Source organism: Buteo buteo, chromosome 4, assembly GCF_964188355.1.
Source record: "Buteo buteo chromosome 4, bButBut1.hap1.1, whole genome shotgun sequence".
NCBI lineage: Eukaryota > Metazoa > Chordata > Aves > Accipitriformes > Accipitridae > Buteo > Buteo buteo.
The window spans coordinates 38,119,651-38,129,128 of NC_134174.1; positions in this window are offsets into that span (position 1 = coordinate 38,119,651).

A 9,478-nucleotide genomic window follows, 5' to 3' on the forward strand; every position below is an offset into this window, starting at 1 on the left:
GCTTGCTTCTTTCTCAGCTGGTGTGACGAGAACCTATACCTTAAATTTAGCAACTGTCTGTATTAGACGTGCTTGTTCTCTTCACGACTGTTTCATGCATTTGCATCGTGCCATTTAATCTAAAAGCCTAAGAAATGCGTAGGAATTAAACCAGTAGGACTCTAATGAAATAGCCTCTATTTCTGTGGAATCTCAGAATTCTTTTAATTGCATTTACAATGTCCTGCTGTAGATCTAGTGCAGCTTAGCTTTTTCTATTAATTTTTGAGTCCTCCATAAGTAAGAAAGTATTTAGGTAGGTTTTAATCTGAAAAGAAAAAGCTCCATCTATTTCAGTTTTGCACTTTTAACATAGTTAGCTATTAAATAAACATTGTATAGTCAATGTTTTTGCAACTCTTATTTCTACATTGAATTAGTAGTAATATCAAAGTATAGATGGTTTTGCTTAGCAGTTTTGTACTTGCCAGCATAATGTCTATAAGCAAGTTTGAGACAACTGAAAGTTTTGAGTTGTGTGGCAAGACCAACAACTCTGCTTTCTGTTACAGCCTTCTTGCTTGAGCTTACTTTTATGTCTGTGTGAGGAGTGCTAAGTTGCTTTAAACACCTGGCTGCTTTACAGAACGCTACTGAACAGTTGAACTGATCCCAGCCAGATGCACTGTCTGTCTCCCATACAAGCTGCGCTGCTTGTGTAGAGGAGTGTGAAGTGCGTTATGTCTAGGAAGCAATAACCATCTGCTGATTCAGCTCTTGTTTTAGTGGGTCAGTGGATGGGATGGGGTGAGCCTGGTGGAGCAGATCTCACCCTCTCCAAGTTCCTGTGGAAGGAATTAATGGTGAAGTTGCTAAGCGGGGAGCTTTAGGTTTGATTCTGTGCTGCACCACAAACTTCCTGTTCTCTGTCTTTCTGTTCTGAGTTCTTGTACCAGTTGGAAATCAAAGTAAATACAGGACGTGAGGAACACAATTATACCCTCTTTTATCTCTGATCACTAACCTCCTTCTTAGCCCTAATTCTTTACAGGTTCCCTGTTTGATCCTATACCTTACCACGCTTGAAGGAACTAAATTAATAGAAACCAAACATATAAATACTGCTTGCCACGTGTCTGAATGCATCTGTTTCCAGCACATAATATAGGAAAGCCCAGGAGCAACAGATGAAGGATGTTTCTCTGAGTCCACTGTGTGTCTGATTATGGTCCTAATTGCTTCCAGCCATAAGCTGGTATGATTTCCTTTATTGTTTTTAAGAGCTCAGCTCTAAGTTCAAATATAAAATAATGCTGATCTGCCCACGTTCACATACTGTAGCTTCACTATTGTATCAGAGAGAATTCTGGAAGTGTCCTAAGAGACTGCCTGCCCGAGTTTGGGCATTTTAACAAGTCTGTTCAAGTATATAGTATTGCCTTAAATATGTATTCTGCCCATTCCAGCCTTGACCAGGACTGATTCACACACTCTGCTTCTCAGCTGATGCTGTGAATATTTATTAAGTTGTGTTTCTCACCTGCTGGGTTTGAAAAATAATCTTGTTTTCTCAGAGAGAGTTTATCTCTGGAACAGCTGAGAGCAAGCTGAGAGCAAGCTGAGAGTTTTATGTTTTGTGGACCTAGATATTGTGCTATAAATATTCTAAGTTTCTGATGCATTTTTTGTAACATAACGTATACATTTTTCCAGTGTGCATATCCAGGTCTCGCTTCTTACAGTAAAACCTTGGCCTTTAAAAGCCCACATAAAAATTCTGTTTGTAACTACAAAATTATATTTACTATACTTCAGGGTAGTCACCAAGACATCCTAGTTTAGAACACAGGGTAAAGGATGCTATATTCTCCCCACTTTTTAATGATTTTTGTACTATTAGCAACAAAAGTAAGGAGTCAGGCCCCCAGATAGTAATAAATATTTCCTAAGTGTGTTTTTCTCCATGTTCTTTTTTTCTCAGGTGGCACATTCCTATCATATTTTTGAAAATACACATTCTCATGAAATTTCATAGTTCATCATCTGGGGAGGTACCGAACACTGTCATTTTTACTGTGTATGTCTGACAGGACTTTGCTTATAGATGATTTGCTTGCATTGGTGGTAGTTAGTCTTGTTTTGAATGCTGAAATAATGATATCATTTTTATGGCTGCTCAGGTGGAGGCTTTCTTTTTGCTTTGGCAAAAGCTGAAACTGGTGTTGAAAATGCAGATGTTGTCACTGGAAGAGATGTGTAGAACAGATAAGTCTGAAAACCTGCTGTAATGTTGCTCTTAAATGCTCTGAAAAATAGAAGGATAATTGAAAATGGATTATAGTCTCTTAAAGAATTGATTTTAAAAGTCAGAATGCTCAAGCTAAAGAATATTCTGTCACGAAACGGTTTTCTAAAATGTGTTAATTTAAAAACAGTGTTGCCATATTACTCGTAAGACACCAACTTAAGTAACATGTTTGCATCATTTATCATATGATATAATTTCCACTAGAGTGGGTGAAATTGAAATGTATGTATTTAAGTGGATATTTTTGTGAAATATTTGCTCGGCACTTTTATACCGTTCTGTTTACAATCAAGTTGACTGCATGTAATTACTTAATGCTGTTCGTAGGAACATCCCCTGACAGAGTATGGAGGAAATACTTGAAGATACAGCTGTAGATTCACAAGCATTAGTAGATCCATCTAATGATAAGTAATTCTAGCATAATTCAGTTGACAGTTTCCCTCTAAAGTCTAATCCCTACTGTAATTTATTAATAATCTTAAAGTTACAACAGATCCCTTTCAATGAAAGGATTTTTAAATTTTTTAATTTTTTTTTTTTTAAACTTTAATCCCATTTGGCAGCCTTAGAATGTTCTTTAAATCCAGGCATTTTAAGTGAAATGTATTCAGGCTCTTCTGCCTTTGCACCCACTTCCTTGTTTCTGTGAATTTTTACTTTCATGTTGGTGGTAGCTTCAGTTAGAATGGCATCTAGAAAGAGGTTGACTTATTTTTTTTTCCAAATAAATTTATGACTAATTTTATTGAGGCTGGTGAATCAGTTAGGGACATAATAGATTAGGGTCTGCAGGGAGCATTGATGGGCACCCTAACTACAACAAATAGATTACATTGAGAAGAATAATTGTGAATGGAAGAAAAAATGAATACTTAGAATTTCTATAGTGCCTTTCTTTCCCAGGCTTTCTTTTCCCGATTTCTGCACCACCATTAATTACTGGTAGTTAAGCATTACAAAAGCTTTTTGAAATAGTGGTTATTGTTATCCTTATTTTATAGATTGTTTAATAACTGGAGTTCCTCCAGACTCACACTTGTGTAACTGAGATAAGAGTTTCTCCCACAGTCTACTGTTGGCCTTGAACATCTAGTTCTTAGCTTTAGCAGGCTATGGATAATTGACTGTTTCAGAAAAGAAAATGTGAAAGAAAGATCTACTCTGTTATAAACTGTCCTTTGAATTCATTCTGGGAGTTGTTTGTTAGTCATTTGTTAGTTTCCTTCCAAAAGAAAAGATGGGAATGGGAGAGAAAGTGCATCCAGAAGGGAATGAATCTGCCAAAATTGTTTTCTCTCGGCTTTGCTGTTGATGGTAGTTGCCTTTTAAGCGCTCTGACTCTGAGTGTCTCAGGCTACAACAACAGCTCTCCCAGTAAAGTTACAGGTATGAAATGGGGATAGAGACAGGGCCAACATGGACAGCAGGAAAAAGTCTTTGAAAGCTGCCACGTTTGGTGCCTCTAGAAGGGCCTTGGGAGAAAGGCAGCAAAAGAAGAAAAGGCAGGGAGTGGGGGAAGATAGCCTTAACCTAGTTAAGGGGTTTGGATTCCTATTTCAGCATTTCAGCTCAGCTCAGTACAACCCCTGACACTGCCGCTAACCTTGATATTCTTTGGGGAAAGGCAGGCAGAATGCTTTCTAGACGTGGGCAAGCCTTCCACCTGAGTGTATCTGTCCCGTCAGTTTCCTTCTGGCACAGAACTGGTCAGTGGAGCCCTGAGCACATGAAAAGCTGCTACAGCTTGCACAGAGCATGCTGTGCGGGACAGATTTTTCCCATGCTTTGATACTCGTCTTTTGCTGGGTATTTGCAGTCCCTGACAGACGTGAACACGTAATGCCTTTGATTTCTCTTTAGGGCCTTCTTATAAATCTTTTCAGCAGTGTTATGGTATACCTACTGATATGAAAGTATACATAGGTAAAGTCTGCTTATCAGCACTTCTACAGAACTCAGAATGTTTCTCTTTTTTTTACCTTTTCCTTCCAGTATGCTTTAACTGTTGCCGTTGCCTAATAGTAACATTTATGTAAGCTATAGCACCACCTCCTGTCCAAAGTTGGGCTTTGGTGTGAATCAATAGAGCAAACCAAAAAGTTCTCTTAAAGGTGACTTTTTTTCTGTATGAAACAGAATGCAGAGAATGTGAACTTTTATTCCTTTCACTTGACTTTTTCTTCCTATGTGTTACAATAGGAATTTCAGAAATACCAAGTCTGCTTTTACTGGAACATGTTCTCACGGTTGTGGGGTTTTTTTGCTAGTGTAAATTGCATTAAGAAAGTTAGCAGCTGTTGCTGTTTTAAGAAAAAACAGTACAAAATGTTCTTTTAAAGTAACTTTTATTAATAAGTTCCAAGCTCACAGATGATGTGCATGAGGCCTGTAGAGATTTTTGCAGAGAAAATTACTTGCAAAGCTCTGGCTTGCATGGCTTTAAAGCTTTTTGGGGGCAATATCTGTTTTTTTGTTCTGGTTTTGTACACCACCTAGCCTTGGTAATAGTAATCTAAACTTTGTAACTTTGACAAGGCCTTGCAAGATTACTTATGTACACATGCAAAATGAACTGTTCACACAGCTGCAGCGATGAACAACAAATATTTTTGTTCTTGCTCTAAGGCAAGACTAGTTTTTATTTTAGGCAATCTCACTCCCTCTGGAACAGGTAATGGTTTTAGGCCAGACGTAAATAATGTATGAGAGCTCTAAGACAAATGGGCAGGGATTGCAGGCAGGCAGTTGAATCTATAGACAGGAATGCATCTTAAGATTTGGGTGAAGTGCAGGAAAGCACAAAATCATATATATGGCATAGCAATTATACCATATGTAATATAGTCCTAATTGGTACAGCCTTACTGGATGCAAACTTTTAACTGAGAGCAAAATTTGCTGTTTGTTTTTGGGAACACATACAACTGGAATGAGATACTGAAAGCTGAAGGTCTGTTTGCTTTAACTTACGGTTGTTTCTGTAGGCGCATGCACCTAAAACCGCTCCATGTATAGCAACAACAAATTTACAGATGCCATCCCATATGTTCTTGTGGTTGTTTTTTTTTTTAAAAAAAAGGTGCCCAAAAGCCTGGGCAAGACTGTAGTGAGATCTTGAGGGTCAAAGATGTAAGAAAAAAAAATTTAAAATCCTGAGTGTTGGGAAAAAATAATAAACTTTTCATATAATTAAGTCCTTATTTCATCTGCGTAAGTGATCCCTTTCTCTTCGCAAAGCAGTGGGCAGAGGGAAAGGCAGACACCCTCCTCGGGCTCCTCTGCTGGCTTTCCTTCGCAAACCGCTGCACAGAGCAGAGCTGGAGTGGGGCTGGCCTTACTGGGACCCAGTTTCTGGCACTGCCAGAATGAACAGTTCAATGTGGTCACAGAATCTGCAAGGAGACCATCCTAATATGTAAAGGGACTTAGTAGAAAAAGGCACTGTGCCTGTTCTTATACTGCTTTTGCAACAAATAATAAGAAATACCTGATCTGTTTACAGAGTATTTGTCTAGGACTGATAGTGTCTAGTATGCATCAAAAAACAATAATGAGCTCTCCTAAATACACCTAATGCAACAGGATTTCACTCCAAATACATTTAATTCCAAGTGATATCAATCAGCTTTGGTCTTTGCATGAATCCTCAATACAGAGGGTTAGAAATTAAATCAGGTATAGTGTAGATAACAAGCATCACATGGGCAACATTGCAGCAGCTATGTGAACTATTCAATTGGCGGCAAAAAAACATAACAAAAAGCCTGCAACCCCAAAAACCTAAAAAGGGTTCATCTTAGCTCAGATCGTTTCACAAATCTCGGTTAGAGCCTAGCCAGGAAGGACTGAAATAAGCTCATGTGGGCACGCTTCATGTAGTGATCACTAGAATGATGACTGCCACAGCAAGAATGCTGCACACTGTTCCTGTTGTTAGCTCCTCACTTTAAATATATGTGAATATGTTCTGGGAAATGCAAGAAATACAAGAAGGATGAAAGTAAATCTTTCAAGCTAAGAAGAATCAGTGTCATTCCCATAGATACTGTTGCCTTGCTTTATTCAGAAAGGTAATGTCTGAATGCTAGAAAGCTGTGTTTTTTCCCTAGCAGCTAAGTAAACAATTTCTGAATGGTGCATTCTGTGGTTGGAAATGATAACCTGAAGGACACCTGGCTACCATTAGCAAGCTTATTATATAACTTCGGTTGTATGTGTGGAGAAGTACAGTCATTTTTAGGACTTTAGTTGATACCTTTTTTTTCCCCTACCAACGTAATTTTTCCTCTAAGAGAATGAATGAGATCTCTGACAATCGATTTGTTTATTTGGCAACTAGCGGTTGAAGGATGGGAGAGAGTTAAAAAAAAGAAGATTTTCTTTAGATTCCTGAGACCTATGAACCAGTATGTCCACGAGCAAAGGTTACATAAACTAATAGATTAGAACAAGATTTAGTTGCATAAACACTGTTACTGCGTTTCAATCTGTCAGAGTCAACCCTGGAGATTATTGCAGGCAAAGCTAGCCTGGAGCTTACAGTCCATCTCCCTGGACTGCCTCTGACACTGGATACGCTTGAAATAGCGTTATTCCCTTGCTCTGGGTCTGCTCTGAAATCTGTGTGTACTACTTTATAGGTCTTATTTGTGCAAGCCTTATTTACTATACAGTGCTGTTGCTCTCAGCTTGTGTCTAATTTGGAATGTCACCCTGGTATATTGGTTGCATAATAATTTTGACTCTGTTTCATTTAATCAAGGGTCATACCTCTTGTGAGGGTGGTCTGATATAGGCAGCCACAGGGAATAGATCCAAATCTTCTTCAAATTCCCCCAATTTTCCTGCAGCCTCTGACCTCCATCTCCCTTTGTCATGGTTTAACCCCAGCCAGCAACTAAGCACCACGCAGCCGCTCACTCACTCCCCCCCCACCCAGTGGGATGGGGGAGAAAATCAGGAAAAGAAGCAAAACCCGTGGGTTGAGATAAGAACGGTTTAATAGAACAGAAAAGAAGAAACTAATAATGATAACGATAACACTAATAAAATGACAACAGTAAGTAATAAAAGGATTGGAATGTACAAATGATGCGCAGTGCAATTGCTCACCACCCGCCGACCAACACCCAGCCAGTCCCCGAGCGGCGAATCCCCCCACCCCCTTCCCAGTTTCTATACAAGATGTGGCGTCCCATGGTATGGAATATCCCTTTGGCCAGTTTGGGTCAGCTGCCCTGGCCGTGTCCTGTGCCAACTTCTTGTGCCCCTCCAGCTTTCTCGCTGGCTGGGCATGAGAAGCTGAAAAATCCTTGACTTAGTCTAAACACTACTGAGCAACAACTGAAAACATCAGTGTGTTATCAACATTCTTTGCATACTGAACTCAAACCATAGCACTGTACCAGCTACTAGGAAGACAGTTAACTCTATCCCAGCTGAAACTAGGACACCCTTCCATCATACTCTCATCCCAGCATATCCTGGATGAGTCTCTCAGCTCATCCGAAACAAGTCAGGGAGACCAGTATAGGAAGGCTTCTGCTGCATGGGGCAGAAATGGGGAGGGACATGCTGCCCAGGCAGATTGTCCAGGAAAAGGGAGGCTGGATTAGGAGTGTTAAGTGGACTGGAGTTAATCCATAGGCCATGGGGCTAACAGACAGCTATATTCTGATGACTGTGGTCTAAATTGCTTGGGAATATTCCAAGTCATATGGGAAAACAAAGCCTTTCTTGGAGCTGCAGAGCTATGATTTTCAAAGTGCATCAGGGTCAGAAATTATGCTCCCAGGCTGCAGTACTTTCCTCTTGTACAGTGTTTTCCTTGGTGCTTTCCCCAGCTTCTCGTTGATACCATTTCCTCATTTTACATCTGGGAATTGAGGCATCAAAGTTCAAGTCTTTATTTAGATGCTCGACTCCCGTTGAGTAGAGCCAACTGTCTCTACAGCAGTCTTTGTTCATAGCGCTCAGCCCTGGGCACCAGCTAAGATCCTGAAAAGACTCTGATACTTTTGTTTCTGTTTGTCATCCAAAAAGCAAATAATTTTTCTGAATCACACGATTTGCAAAAGTAAACTAAAGAGGTTTAGTATATACATGAATGTGTTTTTGAAAAGAGTTCAGACCCAAATTTGCAAGAGTGTCTTGGTGGACAAGTCACATAGGACAGAATTATTGGTGACTTCTCAAAGTGTAGTGTTATGGGGTTTTTTGTGTTTTTTTCTGGGACCAGGCCCTGGGAGCTCTGCTGTCATGTGTGGTGCTGGCTTGCCTCGTTTCCAGCTGAGAGTAACAGAACAGATGGAAGACTAGCAATGAAATGCGGAGCAAAGCTAAATATGTGATTAAATTCTCAAAAAGGCCAAAGCCCTTACTGCATGAAAGGCAGCTTATGGCTACCCCAAAACTGGCTTGAAGGGTTATTTTTTTATGCAATTATTTATTGCTTTTTGCTACTGGATATTAAGCAACTGCAGAGAACAGGAGAGACATTCTGGTGGTTGTGCATGGGAGGAAATGAGGTCTGGGAAAAGGAGAAGTGAGAGCAGAGTGTCCATGTGATAGTCCCTTGATTTAAGATGAGATTTAGGGTTTCATGTAATGAAAGCATGTTTTGTTATAAACTGAAGATTAAAAGAGGGATCTTGTTTGCATTCTCCATAATCAGCTGTTGTTCTATTCATTTGATAACCAAACAAAAAAATAGTGCTGTGTAGAGATTTGCTAAGTCTTTGAAATATATGAGATTGCTTATATCAGCAGGCTGCCTTGCAAACTGCCAAGGAAAAATAAAGGCAAAAGAACCAGTCTGCTTTGTTGAGAAAGCTGCTCTTAAATCTAAGATGAAAAAGAAAGGAGATGACACAGCTCAAAACCACCAGTTTTCACAGTACTAGAAAGCCTGACAGCTTTCAAAAAGATTAATCCTGCTGAGTACTACATCTATGTTGCTCCTTGAAAAAAGTCATGTCAGTGTTACAGCATTATTCCCAAGAAAGATGAATGTAGATGACCTGGCAGATTTCATAATGACTTTCTGAAGCCAACAGATGAGATAAACCCACACAAATCATCTTCCTTTTCACAGAAAAATAAAATTGCAGAATAGAGGCTTATTTATAGACCATACTTGCTACAATTGGACTGCCTGACCAGAGGTTATCTTCTCCCAGGCAGAAGAAG